At 45.5% G+C, this 24,562-nt stretch overlaps 1 protein-coding gene across 1 annotated transcript in view; it reads left to right on the top strand.

The window, feature by feature from the left end:
* Positions 1 to 728: 728 nt before the first annotated feature.
* The window catches only part of LOC119969229 (5-hydroxytryptamine receptor 1E), a 288,765-nt gene continuing 264,931 nt past the window's right edge, over positions 729 to 24,562 (top strand). The window contains exon 1 of the mRNA XM_038802565.1: positions 729 to 904. The gene's annotated coding sequence lies outside the window, so the exon portion shown is untranslated. The remainder of the gene's footprint in view (positions 905 to 24,562) is intronic.

Here is a 24,562-nt window from a genome sequence, read left to right as displayed (position 1 = left end):
AATAATCATACAGTCAACTGCTTCTTCCAGCGATCAGAATATCTCCTAATCCTTTACAATTTCTGTAATGCACCCCAGGTCCCCATCAGGAATATTGATGGGGTCGAACCAAGTTAAAATGATCTGCAAAAAGCCACCCTCTAAATTGACTTTCTGGATGTCTAGAATGTTGGAGCTTGGGCGGATTGTAGAAACGCACGGAGCTGCCTTCCTGAATGTTTGTTTTGCATTTCTCGGATTGGTTTGCCCATATCTCCTAGACTGCCACCTTCATTGAGACGGAGAGAGAGGTGCAGCCGGAGTCCAGGATGGCTGGAAAAGACTGCGTCTGCCCCCTGGTGCTCCCTGTGGCGTCCTGCAGGTGATTCCTTCATTCATTCGTTCATTCATTCACCTGCTCGGCACTGACCAGAGCTTCTGGGAACCGCTGCTTTTTACTCCAGCATCCAAACTCTCCAGCTCTTCCTCCTCTCTGCATTTCGAGTTTGGCGGGATTATCGGTCTGTGCACTAAGTGTGTAGCCAGCTCCATATAGAAATATCATATCCGGAACCTAGGACGATGCTCCCAGTGTAAATGTCAGTCTCTCACCGTGTTGAAGGAAGCGACTGCTTGTTGATGGGACTGAGCAGAATCTTTAAACTGAACAGCTTCTCGACCCGAGTTGTAAACGTTGCACGGGGGAGGGGGGGGGGAGGATTACAGATCACTCGAGAAAACGTGTTTGATTGACAGTTAGAGAATTAACAGCAGGGTGCTTTCTGAAGGGTGAAGAAGTCCAACTCCGAATTGTGTCATACCTGGCTGCAGCTGAGAGACTCCCTGTGCCTCCTGATCCTGGCAATGGACTCAGTAACATTTCAAGGTGGCATGAATTAACTGGAGGCTGAAGCTGGGCGAGCTGGTGAGCTATGTAAAGTTCTGTTTTATATATAGCACGATTATTCTTTAACAGAATAAATACGGTTGGTGATTTGTGACAATAGATGTGGGCTTTTAGTTCCCTGTGTATGAGTTTATTTTGTTTCCAAAAAATAGTCACGGTGAATTTCATGTTATTTGTATTTAAGATATCTTTGGACCTCACACCCACTCCCCCAATATTTTATTGACATGTGGTTATTTTTTTTTAAAGTCTGGTGATTGGGAATTGATTGAGAAAATTCCGGCCCTCTGATTTATATTGTGACCTTGAGTGAGAGAGAGAGCTGTATGTGGAAGGGAAGATTCCTCGGGACTGATGTTTGGAGCATGATTCAGCATACCCCAATGCACCAGTGAGCAAGGTAATAATAGCTCACCTTCAGATGGCACCTGTTTAAATAAACACTGTCCTTATCCCTTTGGTGTAAGGAGAAAGCAAAGCAAGGACAAAGGCTTCCTGCCAGCTGACATTTACCGGTGGAAAGTTTTCCTTTTGGACTGGGGTTGCGGCTGGTGAATGACATTGAAGTACTGAAATGAGATCAGGTGGGAGGAAGAGCGAGTAGATGAACATGGTAGCTGGTGAGGAGAAATGCAGATTCTCCATCTGCCATTGCAGCGAGTTGGAGTTTCAACAAATTCTTGGCTGCAAAGCCAACAGTGCCTAACCAGAGGACAGAAAACAAAAACATAACCCCAAAAGGGAACCTGAAGATCAGGAAGAAAGGAAGGAGAACGGGAGGATTGGGTCAGGTAGTGTCCACTGAGTGACCTTGGAAAGGCAGAGTTTGATTAATTGCAGTATCCTGTTTGCTGGTCACTTCAACTGGTCAGTGAAGACCAGTGGCGGGGAAAGATTGGTGGAGTTTAGTCGAGTCCTCTCTGTGTTGAGGACTTCAAGGTTTCAAATAATTGAATGGTTGTAAATAGTGGACTGAGTTGCACTTTTTAAGTGGCACAGTTCAGAACCAGTCAGTCGTTTGATTTGGGAACTTTGGGTTCTCATTGGGTGAGGCAGGATGGGTGAAAAGCCACTCTCACATGCAGAGAATAACATCAGAAGGTCAATTATACTGAATTTGGTTACATAGAATCATAGAACATAGCAGCTGGAGGAGGCCATTCAGCCCTTCAAGCTTGCTCTACCATTCATTATGATCAGGGTTAATCATCCAACTCAATAGCCTAATCCTGCCTCCCCACCATATCCTTTGATCCCCTTCACCCCAAGTGCCATATTTGCCTCCCCACCATATCCTTTGATCCCCTTCACCCCAAGTGCCATATCTAACTGCATCTTGAAAAAAGCAGTTGTGCTTGGTCTTGCAATTATTAAATGAAGTGTATGACAAAATGATCTGGAACGCCAGATGTTATTTTGGAAAGCACATTAAATTGCTCCAGTGATGAACCCAATTAAGGTTATGTCCTTTCTCCTCCAGTGAAACAGTTTATATTAGAGGTTTTAAAACTCTTTAAACTGGGCTGGAAAGACTCCCAAATGATTTAAAGGATAAAATGTTACCTCTGGTCTCGGAATATTTGGAATGTTGGAGTTAGTTTGAGTGAAGTGAAATGAAATGAAAATCGCTTATTGTCACGAGTAGGCTTCAATGAAGTTACTGTGAAAAGCCCCTAGTCGCCACATTCTGGCGCCTGTCCGGGGAGGCTGGTACGGGAATCGAACCGTGCTGCTGGCCTGTTTGGTCTGCTTTAAGCCAGCAATTTAGCCCAGTGAGCTAAACCAGCCCCTATTGCAGCTCTGATAAACAAGTACAGAGGTGTAATCAAAAAGCTTATCTTTCAAATGAATATATTAATTGTATTTGCAATAATGAAGAAAAGAAGAATAACTTCATATTTCAGATCAGTTACTGCGAGGGTACTGTATACTGATAATTTATCAATGATTTCGACATGCCTTCATCGTAAATGTAGACTTCTTAGCCTCCACTTATGATTATGGAAATAAATAAATGGATGAGATTTCTAAAAATTCTAATCATTCATTCAGGTTAATATTTGGGGACTATCATATTTTTAATGATTGAAGCAGGACCTGCCAAGGCAATTTGCAAATTAAAAACAGCATCAAGCAGAATGTGATGTTAAAAAAAATGCATCAAGCTGTACTTTGCTGGTTATGATTAGCAGCACTTATCAGCAATTCAAAGGAGTAGACCAATTTGTCCAGACGTCTAAAGTGGTTCATTGAGAAAAATACATCGACTACATAGGGAGCACAACCATTGAACCGCACCACCCAAATTATCTGCCTTAAAATGGACATCAGCTATACCTGTAGCACTCTTAAATTACTCCTGCACCAATTGTTGGGACGGAAACTAATTTAATGTGTCGTAATGTCAGCTGAGCAAGTCAAACGTAATCCTGGCACGTTTTTGGCATGACCTATTGAAACCAGAATGGGACTTCTGCAATACATTAAAAAGAAATTGCCGCTTACGTGGAGAGTTGACAAATTTCCTTGAATGACTTGTGAACGCTGGTGATTGAAATTTGAAAGTAAGGGTCTGTAGTATTCCTTTAATAGTGACAGGCTGAAATGATGGTGATTCCTCTCGACTATTACACTGGGTTCATTACACAATAGTGCTTTTGTCAAATAAGGGTTATTGCTCCAAATACCCATTCAAAAAAATGAAGAGGGTTTTGTGTTAGATATAATCTGGCAACCAGCCATTCAGAGTTTTACCACAAGATTTGCCAAAAATTGCTACATATAATCGGAAATAAAACAAGTTAAAACAATTGAAAGATGTAGAGAGAGCTACAAAAATAATGCACAATGACCAGCAGTGAAATGTGAATTTGATTTCCTATTTCAGACTATAATCATATTAGCTCTCCTTAACTCACGGAAGTAGGAGCTACATTTCATTACCATCCCTAGCATAATCAGATTAATCATGTGAAAGGAATGTTTTAAAATCTTGCATTGATACACATAAAATTCCAAAAATTGCAGTAGATGTTTCAAGCAAACAGAAAACTATCAGATTGTCTCCTGTGCCAAGCAGTGAATTTGCGATCATTTGCAGGAATGGCATTGATCATGCTATTGATTGGATTTGGTAAAGATGTAGATAAGAGAAGACACAAAGGACAATCTGAGATTACCAACAGAAAATCACAGAAATTACACTTTTGTGTTCTGCACTATCACAGAGAAAGCAAGGAATCAATTTCAATGGTAACTTCATTAATTTTTAAAATTGGTTTGGATAACCTAGAATTTCTTAAAATTCACACTATTTAATGTCATACTTATGGAGTGGATTTCCACAGAATTAGCAGCATTATAGAATTCTTTAAAGTCAAAGATAGAACAACTGATGGTTTTAAATAAAGGCCACTTTGTGCCAAGTTATGTGGTATCATTCCCGTTAGCTGAATTGGCACTGTACCTGATAATGCCCATGAGTAAACAGGAGGTGATGGCAAACACTTGGAGATCTAAATGTTGAAAATGTAGCATTACATCGGAACAGGAGGAGACCATTTGAGGAGAGAATACTGAATATAAACTATTCAGGGTGTGTGGACAGTCTGGATCATGTTAACATCACAAAGGAGGAGGTATTGGGTCTTTTAAAAGATATTAAGGTAGATAAGTCTCCTGGGCCAGATGGGATTATTCCAGAATACTGAGAGAAGCAAGGGAGGAAATTGCTGGGGCCTTGACTGACATCTTTGTATCCTCATTGGCTATAGGTGAGATTCCAGAGGACTGGAGAATAGCTAATGTAGTACCCCTGTTTAAGAAAGGTACCAGGGATAATCCTGGAAACTACAGGTCGGTGAGCCACATTTCGGTAGTAGGTGAATTGTTGGAGAGAATTCTCAAGGACAGGATTTATACCCATTCGGAAACAAATGGACTCATAAGCGATAGACAACATGGTTTTGTGAAGGGGAGGTCGTGCCTCACTAACTTGATCAAGTTTTTTGAGGCGGTGACAAAGATGATTGATGAGGGGAGGGTGGTGGATGTTGTTTACATGGACTTTAGTAAAGCTTTTGACAAGGTGGCTCATAGAAGACTGGTACAAAAGGTGAAGTGACACGGGATCAGAGGTGAGGTGGTAAGATAGATACAGAACTGGCTCAGTCACAGAAGGCAAAGGGTAGCAATAGAATGGTGTTTTTCTGAATGGAAGGTTGTGACTAGTCTAGTAGTGTTCCACAGGAATCTGTGCTTGGGCCTCTGTTATTTGTGGTATAGATAAACGATTTGGAGGAAAATGTAGCCGCTGTGATTAGTAAGTTTGCGGATGACACTAAGGGTGGTGGAGTGGCAGATAGTGTTGAGGATTGTCAGAGGATACAGCAGGACAGAGATAGGTTGGAGACTTTGGCAGAGAAATGGCAAATGGAGATTAATACGGACAAAGGTGAGGTAATGCATTTTGGTAGGTCTAAAATAGAGGGGAAATATACTGTAAATGGTAAAACTCTTGGGAATATATAAAGTCAGAGAGTTGTGCAGGTACACAGATCTTTGAAGGTGGCAACAAAAGTAGACAAGGTAGTCAAAAAAGCTTATGGAATGCTTGCCTTCATTGGATGGGGCATTGAGTATAAAAACTGGCAAGTCATGCTACAGTTGTATAGAACCTTGGTAAGGCTGCACTTGGAATATTGTGCGCTATTCTGGTCACCACACTACCAGAAGGATGTGGAGGCTTTGGAGAGGGTGCAGAGGAGGTTTACCAGAATGTTGCCTGGTCTAGAGGGTGTTAGCTATGTGGAGAGGCTGAATAGACTTGGACTGTTTTCATTAGAAAGACGGAGGTTGAGGGTTGACCTGATAGAGGTCTACAAGATTATGAGGGACATGGATAGAGTGGATGGGCAGGCACTCTTCTCCAGGGTGGAGGGGTCAGTCACCAGGGGGCATAGGTTTAAAGTCTGTGGGGCAAAGTTTAGAGGAGATGTGCGAGGCAGTTTTTTATGGGGGAGGGTGGTGAATGCCTGGAACGCGCTACCAGGGGAGGTTGTGGAAGCAGATACACTAACGGCATTCAAAAGGCATCTTGACAAACACATGGATAGGATGGGTATAGAGGGATACGGCACAAGGAAATGCTGAGGGTTTTGGCAAAGGGTGGCATCATGACCGGTACAGGCCTGGAGGGCCGAAGGGCCTATTCCTGTGTTGTATTGTTCTTTGCTCTTTGTTCAATTCCAACTGCCATGGAAATATAATATGCAGCAATGTGACCAATGGAGCTTATCAACTATTTAAAAACATTTTCATAGTGTGTGAGCATTGTTGGTGAGGCCAGCAGTTGTTTCATCCCTAATTGCCCTCAGCAGCACCAGAATTCAGTGGTGAGTGCTGCTGGGACTTTAAGCAGGTCCATGGCAAAGAGCTACAATATCTGGAATGACAGTGTGCTGGGCTTTAAAGGCAGGAGGGAATGGACAACCCAGGGAGTAGAATGAGGTGGGTGGGTGGTTTGGGGGGCCAAGTGGGAAGGAATAAATTCGGGGGAGGGCAACATCTTGGGTGGCTTCCCCAAATGTGCACAGGGTACTCCCCAAAATATATAATGCCATTTCTTCCCACCTTTGAACCTGTTGAGCTAATAAAGACAGCTCACCATTCCCACCAGTCTTCCCATAATAACTGTATTCTGGCTTGGGCGGTGTAATATACAGATCAATTGTCTTGTTAACAAGCTCAATTGCTCATTAAATATCTTTTTAAAATTGGTGGGAAGGCTGCCGACTTTGTTACCCGTCACCTCACTTATTGTAGGGGACAGTTCAGGAGTGGACAGGAAGGTGATGGGCTACCCGACCATATTTGATGTGCCCCTCCACTAAAAGCATGCTGGCAGGAGACTGTAAAATCAAACCCAGCAATATAGTTCCAAGCCAGGATGTCGTGTGACTTGGAGGAGAACCTGGAGGTAGTAATGTTCCCATGCATCTGCTGCCCTTGTTCTTCTGCATGCTAGAGAGCATGGGTTTGGAAGGAAATGTTGAAGAAGCCTTTGTGAATTGCTGCACCTTGTATGTGGTACAGACTCGAGCCACTGAACACTGATGCTGGAGGAAGTGACTATTTAATTTGGTGATGTGGTGCCAATCAAGCAACTTCCTTGGTCTTGGGTGGTGTTGAGCTTCTTAAGTGTTGTGGAGCTGCACTCATCCAGGCAAACGGAGAGTATTCCGTCATACTCCTGACTTGTGTCTTGTAGGTAATGGAAAGACTGTGGAAAGTCAGGAGGTGGATTATTTTCCTGCTCTTGGAGCTGCAATGTTTATACAATTGAATCAGTTAAGTTTCTGGTCAATGACAATCCCCAGAATATTGATGGTGAGAGATTCAGCGATGGTTCTAACCACTGACCAATCATCAGAGAACATCCTCATTTTTAAACTTGGGGGGAACATCATTGATGAAATAACTGAGGATTGTTGCATCTAGGACACTACCCTGAGGCATTCCTACAATGATATCCTGGGACTATGATAACTGGCCTCCAACAACTACAACCACTGGAGCTGGCCATACAGTCAGAGCTTTCTTTAACAAAACTAGAGAAATATTAAACTATCCCTCCATAACAAGGATGAAATATATAATGATAGGTTTAACAAGATAAAATACTTGAAACATTCATTTCAAATTTACAAAGCTTGAGCTGACATCCAGCATTTCACCAAAAAGAGCCACTTTGTGTGAGCCATTGCCAAGATCAAGAATACTTGCAAGTCTAATTCACAATTATCCTGTTTAAAGCTTTCTAAAAGGGCCATAAGCAACATCCTGCAACCTTGTACTTTACATAACCAATGTGTTTATTCATTTGTTTAAAGTTGATATCAGAACACCAAAATGAATAGGATTTTGTAAAAATCAATACAACATTTTGGGATTTTTAACCACATTTTTAATTCAGTCTATGATATCGATTAAACAATAGGGAGAATTAATTTAGAAAGGATTAAGCATCAGAGATGCAAAGTTTTTTAATATTTAGAGACATTTATGAAGGCAATTGGAACATAATGTGAAGCGATTGTGGATATACTCTGATAGCTTGCACCCTGATGGTAGACGGATTAATTTAAGATGCCCAGCATTAGATTTACCTCAAATGACAGACGCTGGAAGATTTCACACCAAAGGGACAAGTTTGATTTCAGGGTGATCTTTTTGACAGGTGGCTCAGATAACCAATTCTCGACAATTCGAGTTGAGGTAAGGATCTGAGGATGATTTTTGTTTTTTCTGGAGAGGGAATTGTGAACCAGTGAGAGATAGAGGAGGATTTCTCAGACCAAAGAGTCTGTCAGTTAGAGCCACCATTAGCTCAGGAGCAATTACCTTGTAAATTAAGGTCTACCTAGAACAATAGCAGGAATACTGCTTTGTAATTTTCTGATAAAATTATTTACAAGAAATTGATGTAACTCTCTGGAAGATCGTATTCTGTTCATTCATCAACTATACATAAAATAGATCCATTTGATGGTTTGTAATCAACCTCATCTCACTATAATGGGATTAATTTGATGGTTGTCCCAAAGAGCTGCTACAGGGACGAAGGGCCAAATGACCATCTTCTTAGCACTTATGCAGGCAGCACACAAATTTTATGCGTGTGCTGAAACTGTTGAAAATAGGTTCAGTTCAATGATCATCCTGCTTTCTGGCTGCAGACTCAACAAGGGGTCCCAACTCCACGCAACATGAGTACAGGTTGAAGCAAACCTTCCATCCTTAATGTCAGCCTCGACCTTCAAAAGGATAGGTGCATAGGTCCCCTTTGGGGGACAGCGAGGTTCCCCTTGTGCATGTGGGGTGGTCTCCATATACGCATGGGGGGGGGGGGGGTGTTCTCCTTTTTTTAAACCAGCCCTGATCTCTGGAATGCTGATATTGCTGGCTTTTGCAGACCCTGCGCGTCAGCGTGTTGGCATGGAAACACCTCCAGGATGTTTTTCTTCTAAGTGGACAATATGGCGAGAGAAGCTGGCTGTGCAGATGGTGAGCTCCACGCCACGGTTCTCGCCTGGTCCAGCATTTAGAAGATAAAAATGAAAATTCCATCCCTTTTGTAGGACTTTATCAAAAGCTTTCTGAAAATCCAAATATACCACATCCACTGGTTCACCCTTATCTATTCTACTCGTTCCATCCTCAAAAAACTCCACAATAAGTTTGTCAGACATGGTTACCCTTTCACAATTCCATGTTGGCTTTGTCTAATCCCATTGATATTTTCTAAGTGTCCTGTTATTGCATCCTTTCTACTAGACTCTAGCATTTTTCCTATTATTGATTTTAGATTAACCAGTCTGTAATTCCCTGATTTCTCCCTCTCTTCTTTTTTAAATGGCTGATCTGCTTGGACTGTTCCAGAGTCTACAGAAGTTTGGAAAATGAGTCAACGTATCCATTATTTACATTTAGTACCCTGGGAGGTAGATTATCAGACCCTAGTGATTTATTTCTTTCAATCCCGTAAATTTTTCCAGCACTATTTTTCTAGTAATACTAATTTCCCTCAATTCCTCCTTCTCACTAGACATTGATTCCTTAGCATTTCTATGAAGTTATTTGTGTCTTCCTCTGTGAAGACAGAACTAAAGTAATTGTTTAATTGCTCTGCTATTTTCTTCTCTCTGTTATAAATTCTCCTTTTTTGAACCTACCTTTGTCTTTTCTCTTAAAATACTTACAGAAGATTTAACAGTTCGCTTTTAAGTTGCTTGCAAGTTTACTCTCATACTTTATATTTATCCTCTTAATCAAAGAGGGAAATCCTAGAATCCCTCCAGTGCAAAAGGAGGCCATTCAGCCCATCGAGTCTGCACCACCCACTGAAAGAACACCCTACTCGGCCCACTCCCCTGCCTTATCCCCAAAACCCCGTAACCCCACTTAACCTGCACATCTTTGGACTGAGGGAGGAAACCGGAACACCGGGAGGAAACCCACGCAGACCATGGGGAAGAATGTACACACTCCACACAGACACCCAAGTTGGTATCAAACCCGGGTCCCTGCTCTGTGAGGCAGCAGTGCTAACCACGTTGCCACCGTGCTGAATAATAAATTCTCCCAATCCTCAGACTTACTAAGTTTTCTTGCAACTTTATAGGACTCCACTTTAGATCTAATACTATCCTTAATTTATTTTTTAAGCCATGGTTGGTCCACTTTTGTTCTTTGGTTTTTCTGGCAGAAAGAAATGTATAACTGTTACGCTGCATACATTTGTTCCTTAAATATTAGCCATGCAGGTGAATTAAAGAAAACCACAATGTATTTGTTGAGGGAAAACCACGTTTAACTAACTTGTTGGCGTTTTTGATGAGGTAACAGAGAGGGTTGGTGGGAGCAATACTGCTAACGTGGTAGACATGGACTTCCAAGTGACGTTTGGTAAAATGGCACACAACAGACTTGTGAACTTGGAATAAAAGGGACAATAGAAACATGGATATGGAGTTGACTGGGTAATAGAGGTAATTATATAAGCAGCCATGGTCCCCACTCTCCCCGGACTAAAAGAAGGGGAATCTACCCAGGGGGAAAATGGCTGACTTGGAGTCATTTATCGGTCAATTGGAGAAGACTGGAGGTGGGATTTCCACCCCTCAGAGAGAGTGAGTCCTGCCTCAGAGAACTACTGGCCAATCAGAAAGCAGCAGATCTATAGGTAACTTCAGCAAGAGCGGTGGCCAGTACTTGTCCTGCACTCATGAGATGAGGAGGTGAACGGCGACGGATCAGAAGGTTGTAAGGCTTTGGGGACACTGTGGTGGGTGGGGACAGGTTTGAGAGACCGTGAGGGCAAGGCAATCCTCGGCCGGTGGTTACTACTTGGGGGTGGAGGGCTATGATGAGCCCAGGGTGCTCCTTAAGGGAGGGTCCCACACACCCACCACCAGATCGCGCTGAAAAACCAGCCGAGCTGACCGGTTGAGAGCGCGAGTCTCTCCCCCCCCCCCGTTAAATCCCCCAAATTGTCCCACTAGTGGGCAGACTGCCCAATGCCAACCCGCCATTGATATACAGCCGCCCCTCGGCTGGATAGGTGGGGAGCTGGGAATCTGCTTGATTTAGCATATCCTCCCTGTCTTCAAATCCACTAGCAGGAAAGCATTATATCCAGCCTAGGGAGTAGTGGTGAATGGTTGTTCGTCGGACTGAAGGAAGATTTATGGTGGAGTTCCCCAGGGGTCAATGTTAGTACCCCTGCTCTTCCCGATGTATGTTGCTGACCTAGGTCCTGGTGTACGAGGGACAATTTCAAAATTTGCAGACGACACAAAACATGATAGTATTGTGAACTGTGAAGAGGATAGCATAAAACCTCAAAAGCACATAGACAGCTTCTTTAGTGCAGAAATCTGTGATGCTTCAGAGTGAGATTTTGTGGCCCTGGCCTCAGAGTTTAATTGCAAGTTCCTGTGTTACCATGCAGGATAAAATACTCTTTCCACATGTTGAACTATCTGATCTCACTTTCACCTCCTGGTTTGCCTTGCTTATGCAGCTGATGGATGTACATGTGGTGATGAATAGTCTCGCATCAACAGGGCGATTACCTGTGAAAACTATAATTTAACAGAGATTACAAATTTCAAAGGTTAATTGGGAGCGTGGAAGGGTTGCCATTGTGGGTTTGAATAGTGCAAAGGGTTCTGGATCCATCAGGTTTCCCACACTTGCTGCTCAACCAATCAGGATGAGGTGAGATGAAGCCAATCATGCACATGCAGATTATAAACAGCACAATACGCCACTTACAAAGTATTTAAACTGCATGCAGAATTTTAAGACCAGTTTCTCAAAATTCACCAGCAGGCAAAATCCTGCCTGAATTTATTGCTCCTTTTAAATGGGCAAACAAGTCAACTATGCAGGAAAAGAGAAGTTTTACACAAACATTGGGTGAGATTCTCCGTCTCGAAATCGCCGATCGGGCGGAGAAACTGGGAGAATGGGTTTGAGTCTTCACAAGTAGCAGGGTGAGCGGGGCAGCACGGTGGAGCAGTGGGTAGCACTGCTGCCTCACGGCGCCGAGGTTCCATCCCGACTCAGGGTCACTGTCCGTGTGGAGTTTGCACATTCATAGAATCATAGAGAAATACAGCACAGAACCCTTCGGCCCACGATGTTGTGCCGAACCTTTGTCCTAGGTTAATCATTGATCATAGAATTTTGGACACTAAGGGCAATTTATCAAGGCCAATCCACCTAACCTGCACAACTTTGGACTGTGGGAGGAAACCGGAGCACCCGGAGGAAACCCACACACACACGGGGAGGATGTGCAGACTCCAAACAGATAGTGACCCAAGCAGAAATTGAACCTGGGACCCTGGAGCTGAGAAGCAATTGTGCTATCTACAATGCTACCGTGCTGCCCTTAAAACCAAATTAATCTATTATCCATTATTCTACCCGAATCCATGGGCGAAATTCTCCGACCCCCACGACGGGTCGGAGAATAGCGGGAGGGCCTTCCCGACATTTTTCCCGCCCTCCCGCTATTCTCCCCCACCCCCCGCCCAACTCCCGACCCGAATCGCTGCCGCCGTTTTTTTACGGCCGGCAGCAATTCACAGCTGTTCGATGGGCCGAAGTCCCAGCCCTTTACGCCGTTTTTATGAACGGCAAACATACCTGGTCTGGCCGTTCGTAAAAACGGCGTCACAAACTCGCTTTTCATAACCATGGCACCGATTGGCACGGCAGTACCACGGCCGTGCCAAGGGTGCCATGGGCCCGCGATCGGTGCCCACCGATCGCGGGGAGCGGGCCCGATGCCCGCACACTCTTTCTCCTTCCGCCGCCCCGCAGTATCCATTCGCGGGGCGGCTGAGGGGCAACCCGGCCCGCGCATGCGCGGGTTTCGCGCAAATACGCGAGGACGTCATCCGCGCATGCGCGGGTTGGAGTCTTCCAATCCGCGCATGCGCGGCTGACGTCATATGACGCGTCAGCCGGCGCTAACTCCGGCAAGCAGGCTCAACGATATTCGTTAAGCCCGTCATGCCGGAGCCTACGGCGTCGGGCTGCTAGCCCCGACCGGGGACCAGAATCGGTTCCCGGTCGGGAAGGGGCGCGCTGGCGTCAAACCCGCCCGGGTTTGACGCCGGCTTTACGATTTCTCCCGTTTTGGGAGAATCGCGCCCCATGTACCTATCCAATAGCCGCTTGAAGGTCCCTAACATTTCCGACTCAACTACTTCCACAGGCAGTGCATTCCATGCCCCCACTACTCTCTGGGTAAAGAACCTACCTCTGACATCCCCCCTATATCTTCCACCATTTACCTTAAATTTATGTCCCCTAGTAATGGTTTATTCCACCCGGGGAAAAAATCTCTGACTGTCTACTCTATCTATTCCCCTGATCATCTTATAAACCTCTATCAAGTCGCCCCTCATCCTTCTCCGTTCTAATGAGAAAAGGCCTAGCACCCTCAACCTTTCCTCGTAAGACTCTCCATTCCAGGCAACATCCTGGTAAATCTCCTTTGCACCTTTTCCAAAGCTTCCACATCCTTCCTAAAATGAGGTGACCAGAACTGCACACAGTAGTCCAAATGTGGCCTGACCAAGGTTTTGTACAGCTGCATCATCACCTCACGGCTCTTAAATTCAATCCCTCTGCTAATGAACGCTAGAAATTGTCCCCGTGTTTGCATGGGTTTCGCCCCCGCAACCCAAAGATGTGCAAAGGTAGGTGGATTGGCCAAGCTAAATTGCCCCTTAATTGGAAAACATAAATTGATTTATTTATTTTTATTTTTAAAATGTAGCAGGGTGAGAGGAGCTGCAGTCGAGGTGGCTGTCGGTGTCGGTGTGTGGTTAGTCCATCACCGGAAATGGAGACAGAGAGGTGAAGGAAGGGAAGGCAAGTGTTCGAGATGGACCATGTTAAACCCATCTTCCCCCATATTAATACCAATCTATTACATTCCATACTTACTGTAGTGCTTGGATTTTTATTCCTATGTCTATACATTCATGAATAAGTTTCAAAGTTAACTATAGGGCACCTTCTAAAATGGGTTTATTAGTAGGCACTTCAACTGACAGTCTTTCTCATTTCAATTCTTTCCACGGGCAGAGGGCGATTCTTCCTAATTCCTGATTTGTGGTTTTAGAAACCTAAGAAATTGGAGCAGGAATAGGCGATTCAGATCCCCCTTGCCACCCGCCACCCCCCCCCCCCCCCCACCCCCCCCCCACCCCCACCCCTAAGCGAGCACTCTCCATCAAACCAGAAGATCTTACCTTGGTTTCAACTTCATATTCCTGCTCCTGTCCCATAACCTCTTGTCTTTCCTGTAGCTAATAACTGTTTGAAGTCTTACAACACCAGGTTAAAGTCCGACAGGTTAGTTTCAAACACTAGCTTTCGGAGCACTGCTCCTTCCTCATGCGCGGGTGGATGTGTACTGGGGGGGTGGTTGCATGCGGGTGGTGGGCGAGGTAAGGTTGGTCGGTGGTGGGGGAGGTGAGTCTCATTGGTGTTCTGGGAGGTGAGGGTGGTCGGTGGTGAGGTGGTACCGTCTTGTGGTGTCCGTGCCCCTGCTCAGCAAACCCCCTCCCCTAGTTGGTAAAATGCGCGGCGATTAAATCGTCCCGTGCTTGCCGGCCCTGCCGGTGGGTTAGTGCAGCCTCCCGGCCATGTCCAGCCCCCATGTCCCATACACTGTCCCTTTGTCCCTCCTCCTCCTCCTCCAGCACATCGCCCCTCTGCTGGGCTATATTGTGGAGGACGCAGCAGACCACAACAATGCGGCCGACCTTCCTTGAGGGCCCCTCCAGAGCAGTCCAGGCAACTGAAGCATATTTTCAAGACCCCAAAGCCCTTCTCCACTCCTGGTCGCACAATGGGCCTCATTGTAGCGGGTCTCCGCTTCGGTCTGTGGCCTCCGTATAGGCGTCATCAGCCATGACCGCAATGGGTAACCCTTGTCACCCAGCAACCAGCCCCGCAGTCGTGGGGGGGTGTCCCTCAAACATGCCAGGGATTAATGATTGCGCCAATGTGAATGAGTCTTGCACACTGCCCGGGTACCAGGTGCAGACATGTCGGCTCATCATCTGGTGGTCACAGGCCACCTGCCCATTCATGGAGTGGTACCCCTTCCTGTTCATGAACACTGGCCTGTTATCCGCTGGGGGCCACAGAGTGACGTGCACCCCATCAATTACCCCCTGAACCATGGGCATCCTGTTGACAGCAGCGAAGCCCTCTGACCGGGCATCCTGGTGGGCGTGGTGCACAGGGAACTGTATGTACCGGTCCGCAAGGTCATATAGGGCGTCCATCATAAGAACATAAGAACATAAGAACATAAGAACTAGGAGCAGGAGTAGGCCATCTGGCCCCTCGAGCCTGCTCCGCCATTCAATGAGATCATGGCTGATCTTTTGTGGACTCAGCTCCACTTTCCGGCCCGAACACCATAACCCTTAATCCCTTTATTCTTCAAAAAACTATCTATCTTTACCTTAAAAACATGTAATGAAGGAGCCTCAACTGCTTCACTGGGCAAGGAATTCCATAGATTCACAACCCTTTGGGTGAAGAAGTTCCTCCTAAACTCAGTTCTAAATCTACTTCCCCTTATTTTGAGGCTATGCCCCCTAGTTCTGCTGTCACCCGCCAGTGGAAACAACCTGCCCGCATCTATCCTATCTATTCCCTTCATAATTTTAAATGTTTCTATAAGATCCCCCCTCATCCTTCTAAATTCCAACGAGTACAGTCCCAGTCTACTCAACCTCTCCTCATAATCCAACCCCTTCAGCTCTGGGATTAACCTAGTGAATCTCCTCTGCACACCCTCCAGCGCCAGTACGTCCTTTCTCAAGTAAGGAGACCAAAACTGAACACAATACTCCAGGTGTGGCCGCACTAACACCTTATACAATTGCAACATAACCTCCCTAGTCTTAAACTCCATCCCTCTAGCAATGAAGGACAAAATTCCATTTGCCTTCTTAATCACCTGTTGCACTTGTAAACCAACCTTCTGTGACTCATGCACTAGCACACCCAAGTCTCTCTGAACAGCGGCATGCTTTAATATTTTATCGTTTAAATAATAATCCCGTTTGCTGTTATTCCTACCAAAATGGATAACCTCACATTTGTCAACATTGTATTCCATCTGCCAGACCCGAGCCCATTCACTTAACCTGTCCAAATCCCTCTGCAGACTTCCAGTATCCTCTGCACTTTTCGCTTTACCACTCATCTTAGTGTCATCTGCAAACTTGGACACATTGCCCTTGGTCCCCAACTCCAATTCATCAATGTAAATTGTGAACAATTGTGGGCCCAACACAGATCCCTGAGGGACACCACTAGCTACTGATTGCCAACCAGAGAAACACCCATTTATCCCAACTCTTTGCTTTCTATTAATTAACCAATCCTCTATCCATGCTACTACTTTACCCTTAATGCCATGCATCTTTATCTTATGCAGCAACCTTTTGTGTGGCACCTTGTCAAAGGCTTTCTGGAAATCCAGATATACCACATCCATCGGCTCCCCGTTATCTACTGCACTGGTAATGTCCTCAAAAAATTCCACTAAATTAGTTAGGCACGACCTGCCTTTTACGAACCCATGCTGCGTCTGCCCAATGGGACAATTTCTATCCAGATGCCTCGCAATTTCTTCCTTGATGATAGATTCCAGCATCTTCCCTATTACCGAAGTTAAACTCACTGGCCTATAATTTCCTGCTTTCTGCCTACCTCCTTTTTTAAACAGTGGCGTCACGTTTGCTAATTTCCAATCCACCGGGACCACCCCAGAGTCTAGTGAATTTCGGTAAATTATCACTAGTGCATCTGCAATTTCCCTAGCCATCTCTTTTAGCACTCTGGGATGCATTCCATCAGGGCCAGGAGACTTGTCTACCTTTAGCCCCATTAGCTTGCCCATCACTCCCTCCTTAGTGATAACAATCGTCTCAAGGTCCTCACCTGTCATAGCCTCATTTCTATCAGTCACTGGCATGTTATTTGTGTCTTCCACTGTGAAGACCGACCCAAAAAACCTGTTCAGTTCCTCAGCCATTTCCTCATTTCCCATTATTAAAACTCCCTTCTCATCCTCTAAAGGACCAATATTTACCTTAGCCACTCTTTTTTTGTCTTATATATTTGTAAAACCTTTTACTGTCTGTTTTTATATTCTGAGCAAGTTTACTCTCATACTCTATCTTACTCTTCTTTATAGCTTTTTTAGTAGCTTTCTGTTGCCCCCTAAAGATTTCCCAGTCCTCTAATCTCCCAGCAATCTTTGCCACTTTATATGCTTTTTCCTTCAATTTGATACTCTCCCTTATTTCCTTAGATATCCACGGTCGATTTTCCCTCTTTCTTCCGTCCTTCCTTTTTGTTGGTATAAACCTTTGCTGAGCACTGTGAAAAATTGCTTGGAAGGTTCTCCACTGTTCCTCAACTGTTCCACCATAAAGTCTTAGCTCCCAGTCTACCTTAGCTAGTTCTTCTCTCATCCCCTTGTAATCTCCTTTGTTTAAACACAAAACACTAGTATTTGATTTTACTTTCTCACCCTCCATCTGTATTTTAAATTCCACCATATTGTGATCGCTCCTTCCGAGAGGATCCCTAACTATGAGATCATGAATCAATCCTGTCTCATTACACAGGACAAGATCTAGGACCGCTTGTTCCCTCGTAGGTTCCATTACATACTGTTCTAGGAAACTATCGCGGATACATTCTATAAACTCCTCCTCACGGTTGCCTTGACCGACCTGGTTAAACCAATCGACATGTAGATTAAAATCCCCCATGATAACTGCTGTACCATTTCTACATGCATCAGTTATTTCTTTGTTTATTGCCTGCCCCACCATCTCGTTACTATTTGGTGGCCGATAGACTACTCCTATCAGTGACTTTTTCGCCTTACTATTCCTGATTTCCACCCAAATGGATTCAACCTTATCCTCCATAGCACCGATGTCATCCCTTACTATTGCCCGGATGTTATCCTTAAATAACAGAGCAACACCACCTCCCTTACCATCCACTCTGTCCTTCCGAATAGTTTGATAGTCCTTCCGAATAGTCCGGATGCACCAGTGCACTGATGCCTGGGAGATGCTAGACAGGTCTCCACTCGGTGACTGAACGACCCGGTCACATAGACGTTTAGTGCGACCATCATCTTGAGGCCACTGGGAGAGGGTGTCCCCCCCATTCCCTTGTGATGCCAGGTGTGCCATCATGTGGCAGACATGGGTGACGGTTTCTCGTCTCATCCGCAGTCTCCTCCTGCATGCCCGGTCCAGGAGATTCTGGAAGGACATGCGGCGCTGGTACACATGAGGCCTCATCGGGCACCTCTATAGCTCCATCTCCTCCTCTCCCCTTCCCCTTCTCCTCCTCCTCCTCATTGGCATCCTCGTCCTGTGGCTCCCCCTCGTCTTTGTCCTCCTCCTTCTCCACCGCTTGTCCGGCAAGCGGCCCTCCAGCCTGAGCAGCTGGCACCTGCCCTTCTGTGGCCCGCTCCTCTGCTGCAGCCGCCGCCTCCTCTCTCTGACACCCCTGCTCCAGTTCTCACAGGGCTGCATGCAGGGCAGCGGCCCCCGCCACGGCGGGCAAAATCGCTGGCTGGTGCCTAAACATTATGATCTGCTGGGGGTGAGGGGACACAAAATGTTATCATGGCGCATACACCCCTCCACAACCAGGTGCCACAGGCTACATGATCGCCCCGGTTGGCAGCACGAGCCCCAGCCACGCATGCCCCCTACGCCCGCCCCCTCGGTGCCTCGGCTCTTGTCACCCGTCACTCCTGCCAAGGCCAATGTTTAATGGCACTGCCCTCACTGGGGGCTGCGGTGGGTGCTGCCGGCTGGGTCGGGTGCCATATGAGGAGTCCGACACCCACCCAAGCAGCCAAGAGGCCTGCACTATGCCAGCGCCCAAGGTGGGTGCCCATCAACATGGCAGCTGTAATGGTGTCCATCGCGTTGGACAACCCTGTGATGGCGGGTGGTTCCGGGCGCCCATACTGTCTCCCCCCCCCCTCCCCGACACACCCGACCCCAGAAGGTCTCCCCCACCCACTCCCCCCCCCCGCCCCCCCCCCCCCCCCCCCGCCCCTCCCCGCTGCAGCCATGGCCATGTCCGTTTCAGGACCCCTCCAAGCCGACCCCTACCTCCTCCAGACGCCTCAACAGTCAGCACAACTGGTTGCCGATTTTTCATACGGGGTTAGAACCACACCGTCAGGACTTCGGACCATCCGGAGTGCAGTATGTGTGAGGGCCCGGAGGATCGGTCGTCGGGGAATCTCCCTCGGTTCTCCGGGCCATGCTCGCCGCGAACACGGCATTTATAGGGGTGCAGAGAATCTAAAATCAGCGCCGAACCGTAGTCGGAACCAATTTCGGCGTCAAATCATATTCACCGGCCAATCGCGTTTCGCGATTTCAGCGTGGAGCCGTGAAGAATCCAGCCCCCAGAAAAATACAGTGCAGAAGAGGCCCTTCAGCCCATCGAGTCTGCACCAACGCATGAAGAACACCTGACCTGCCTACCTAACCCCAGTTGCCAGTACTTGGCCCACAGCCTTGAATGTTATAAGAACATAAGAACTAGGAGCAGGAGTAGGCCATCTGGCCCCTCGAGCCTGCTCCGCCATTCAATGAAGTCATGGCTGATCTTTTGTGGACTCAGCTCCACTTTCCGGCCTGAACACCATAACCCTTAATCCCTTTATTCTTCAAAAAACTATCTATCTTTACCTTAAAAACATTTAATGAAGGAGACTCAACTGCTTCACTGGGCAAGGAATTCCATAGATTCACAATGCTTTGGGTGAAGAAGTTCCTCCTAAACTCAGTCCTAAATCTACTTCCCCTTATTTTGAGGCTATGTCCCCTAGTTCTGCTTTCACCCGCCAGTGGAAACAACCTGCCCGCATCTATCCTATCTATTCCCTTCATAATTTTATATGTTTCTATAAGATCCCCCCTCATCCTTCTAAATTCCAACGAGTACAGTCCCAGGCTACTCAACCTCTCCTCATAATCCAACCCCTTCAGCTCTGGGATTAACCTAGTGAATCTCTTCTGCACACCCTCCAGCGCCAGTATGACCTTTCTCAAGTAAGGAGACCAAAACTGAACACAATACTCCAGGTGTGGCCTCACTAACACCTTATACAATTGCAACATAACCTCCCTAGTCTTAAACTCCATCCCTCTAGCAATGAAGGACAAAATTCCATTTGCCTTCTTAATCACCTGTTGCACCTGTAAACCAACTTTCTGTGACTCATGCACTAGCACACCCAGGTCTCTCTGCACAGCAGTATGTTTTAATATTTTATTGTTTAAATAATAATCCCGTTTGCTGTAATTCCTACCAAAATGGATAACCTCACATTTGTCAACATTGTATTCCATCTTCCAGACCCTAGCCCATTCACTTAACCTATCCAAATCCCTCTGCAGACTTCCAGTATCCTCTGCACTTTTCGCTTTACCACTCATCTTAGTGTCATCTGCAAACATGGACAAATTGCCCTTGGTCCCCAACTCCAAATCATCTATGTAAATTGTGAATAATTGTGGGCCCAACACGGATTCCTGAGGGACACCACTAGCTACTGATTGCCAACCAGAGAAACACCCATTTATCCCAACTCTCTGCTTTCTATTAATTAACCAATCCTCCATCCATGCTACCCTTTATGCCATGCATCTTTATCTTATGCAGCAGCCTTTTGTGTGGCACCTTGTCAAAGGCTTTCTGGAAATCCAGATATACCACATCCATTGGCTCCCCGTTATCTACTGAACTGGTAATGTCCTCAAAAAATTCCACTAAATTAGTTAGGCACGACCTGCCCTTTATGAACCCATGCTGCGTCTGCCCAATGCGACAATTTCTATCCAGATGCCTTGCTATTTCTTCCTTGATGATAGATTACAGCATCTTCCCTACTACCGAAGTTAAGCTCACTGGCCTATAATTTCCTGCTCTCTGCCTACCTCCTTTTTTAAACAGTGGTGTCACGTTTGCTAATTTCCAATCCACCGGGACCACCCCAGAGTCTAGTGAATTTTGGTAAATCATCATTAGTGCATCTGCAATTTCCCTAGACATCTCTTTTAGCACTCTGGGATGCATTCCATCAGGGCCAGGAGACTTGTCCACCTTTAGCCCCATTAGCTTGCCCATCACTACCTCCTTAGTGATAACAATCCTCTCAAGGTCCTCACCTGTCATAGCCTCATTTCTATCAGTCGCTGGCATGTTATTTGTGTCTTCCACTGTGAACACCGACCCAAAAAACCTGTTCAGTTGCTCAGCCATTTCCTCATCTCCCATTATTAAAACTCCCTTCTCATCCTCTAAAGGACCAATATTTACCTTAGCCACTCTTTTTGTTTTATATATTTGTAGAATCTATTACTGTCTGTTTTTATATTCTGAGCAAGTTTACTCTCATACTCTGTCTTACTCTTCTTTATAGCTTTTTTAGTAGCTTTCTGTTGCCCTCTAAAGATTTCCCAGTCCTCTAGTCTCCCACCAATCTTTGCCACTTTATATGCTTTTTCCTTCAATTTGATAATCTCCCTTATTTCCTTAGATATCCACGGTCGATTTTCCCTCTTTCTGCCATCCTTCCTTTTTGTTGGTATAAACCTTTGCTGAGCACTGTGAAAAATCGCTTGGAACGTTCTCCACTGTTCCTCAACTGTTCCACCATAAAGTCTTTGCTCCCAGTCTACCTTAGCTAGTTCTTCTCTCATCCCATTGTAATCATCTTTGTTTAAACACAAAACACTAGTATTTGATTTTACTTTCTCACCCTCCATCTGTATTTTAAATTCCACCATATTGTGATCGCTCCTTCCGAGAGGATCCCTAACTATGAGATCATGAATCAATCCTGTCTCATTACACAGGGCAAGATCTAGGACCGCTTGTTCCCTCGTAGGTTCCATTACATACTGTTCTAGGAAACTATCGCGGATACATTCTATAAACTCCTCCTCAAGGTTGCCTTGACCGACCTGGTTAAACTAATCAACATGTAGATTAAAATCCCCCATGATAACTGCTGTACCATTTCTACATGCATCAGTTATTTCTTTGTTTATTGCCTGTCCCACCATAACGTTACTATTTGGTGGCCGATAGACTACTCCTATCAGTGACTTTTTCGCCTTACTATTCCTGATTTCCACCCAAACTGTGCTCATCCAGGTAGCACAGTACCACAGTGGTTAGCACAATTGCTTCACAGCTCCAGGGTCCCAGGTTCGATTCCGGCTTGGGTCACTGTCTGTGCGGAGTCTGCACATCCTCCCTGTGTCTGCGTGGGTTTCCTCCGAGCGCTCCGGTTTCCTCCCACAGTCCAAAGATGTGCAGGTTAGGTGGATTGGCCATGCTAAATTGCCCTTAGTGTTCAAAACTGCCCTTAGAGTTGAGTGGGATTACTGGGTTACGGTGATAGGGTGGAGGTGCGGGCTTGTGTAGGGTGGTCTTTCCAAGAGCCGGTGCAGACTCGATTGGCTGAATGACCTTCTATACTGTAAATTCTATGAGGAACTTTTTAAAGCAACCTGCCTCTACCACCCTCCCAGACAGTGCATTCTAGACTTTCACCACCCTCAGGGTAAAAAAGTCTTTCCTCAGATGCCTCCTAAACCTCCTGCCCCTCACCTTAACTTGTGTCCCCTTCGTGACTGATCCTTCAGCTAAGGGGAACAGCTGCTCCCTAACCACCCTGTCTCTGCCCCTCATACACTCATTGCTCAGCCGAGAACCTCTGTGCTGACTTCGCCATGTTAATCAAATGGGTGACAGCTGCATACACAAAGACCTTGTAAACAGTGAAGTGACCACTGGATCACAACCTACTGGTTGTCCATACCTCCGCTACAAGGACACCTGTTGCAAGATTTGACGAGCTGGACATTGACACTGACATTTGGGAGGCAGTTGCTGATTACCATGGCCTCTGGAGGCTGACTGATTGGAAGGGCACTGGTAGAGGTGAGCAGAACCGAAAAGCTCAAGTGAACGAGGAGAGGGCCCACAGAAAACAGAGGCCAGTGATTTGTGCATCTTCTCAGCCCGCTGACTTCCTCTGTAACAAATGTAGCAGAGACGGCCATGCCAGAGCGAGCCAAATCAGGTGTTTAAGCCAGAGTTGACCACCATGGCACAAGCCATCGTCACATGAGATGGAAGCATGCCGGAGAGCTAATAAAAAGAAGTATGCTTGTTGCATTGTTACATGGGCAGGGGCTTGTCGCAGTAACTTCATTGAAGCCTACTTGTGACAATAAGTGATTATTATTATTATTATTATATGGGCGAAATGCAGGCAAGTGGGACTAGTTTAGTGATAGAAACTGGACGGCATGGACAAGCTGGGCCAAAGGGCCTATTCCATGCTGCAAACATCTATGACACTTTGCCTCTATTAACTACCTTATCCAAATGTCCAGCTATCTTCAGAGAAATGTGTGGGTGCACTCTGTAGTCCCTATTTTTCTACAATTCTTGGTATCCTGTGATTTATTTGTATTCCCCTGTCTTGTTTATCCCCATGAAATGCATTATCTCAAGCTTCGCCAGATTAAATTCCATTTGCCATTTTTTTGCCCACCTCACCAATCCTTCTTACAGCGCAGAGCTTTCTTCCTCACTATTAAGCACAACATCAGCTTTTGTATCATTTCCAAACCTTTGATGTACGGTATAACATGTATAGCAATGGACCTGGTAACAAGCGCTGTGTTACCCCACTGAAAATAGCTTTCCAGTCACAAAAATAGCTGTTGACCGCTGCCCTTTGCTTCCTGTCATTTAGCCAGTTTTGGATCCAATTTACCACTTGCCCTTGGATCCCTTGGACTTTTACTTTCTGACCATATAATGAAGTGGGACCTTATCAAAGCCTTTCTAAAAATCCATGTAAACTACATCAGATATGTTGACTATCATCGTTATCCCCTCAAAAATTCCAACAAGTGAGTCAGACACAGCTTTTCTTTAGCAAATCCATGCTGACTGTGATTTGTCCTTGTCTTTCTAAATTACAATTTATACGGCCACTCAATTTTTTTCCAATAATTTGCCCATCATTGTCATTAGAGTGACTGACCTGTAATTCCCCTTTCTAAACAACATTACAACGTGAGCTGTCTTCTAGTCCTCTGGCGCCATGCCGACAGCCATCGAGGACTAGGAAATGATGATCAAATCCTCCGCTATTTAATCAATTGCTTTTTTTCAACTGAACATGATGACTTATCCATGTTCAAAGATGCTACACTTAATATTTCCTCCCTCACTATGTTTACCCCATTCCATGCTTGATCCCACCTCCTTAACAACAATATCTATATTGTCCCTTTTTGTGAAGACAGATGAAAATATTAAATTCTCATTGAAACAATAAGATGAATATTGTAAAAGATGCAGTTACACAATGCTATGTGATCTTGTTCCAACAATATACGTCCAACAAAAATAAATTATACACCTGAAAAGTTAAATCAGTGTGGATATTTTCAATCCAAGCGCATGACCTTTTAATGGATAAGG

Source organism: Scyliorhinus canicula, chromosome 1, assembly GCF_902713615.1.
Source record: "Scyliorhinus canicula chromosome 1, sScyCan1.1, whole genome shotgun sequence".
NCBI classification, from domain to species: Eukaryota; Metazoa; Chordata; class Chondrichthyes; order Carcharhiniformes; family Scyliorhinidae; genus Scyliorhinus; species Scyliorhinus canicula.
Note: the sequence above shows the minus strand (reverse complement) of the source record. Positions and strands in the feature narration are given on the sequence as shown.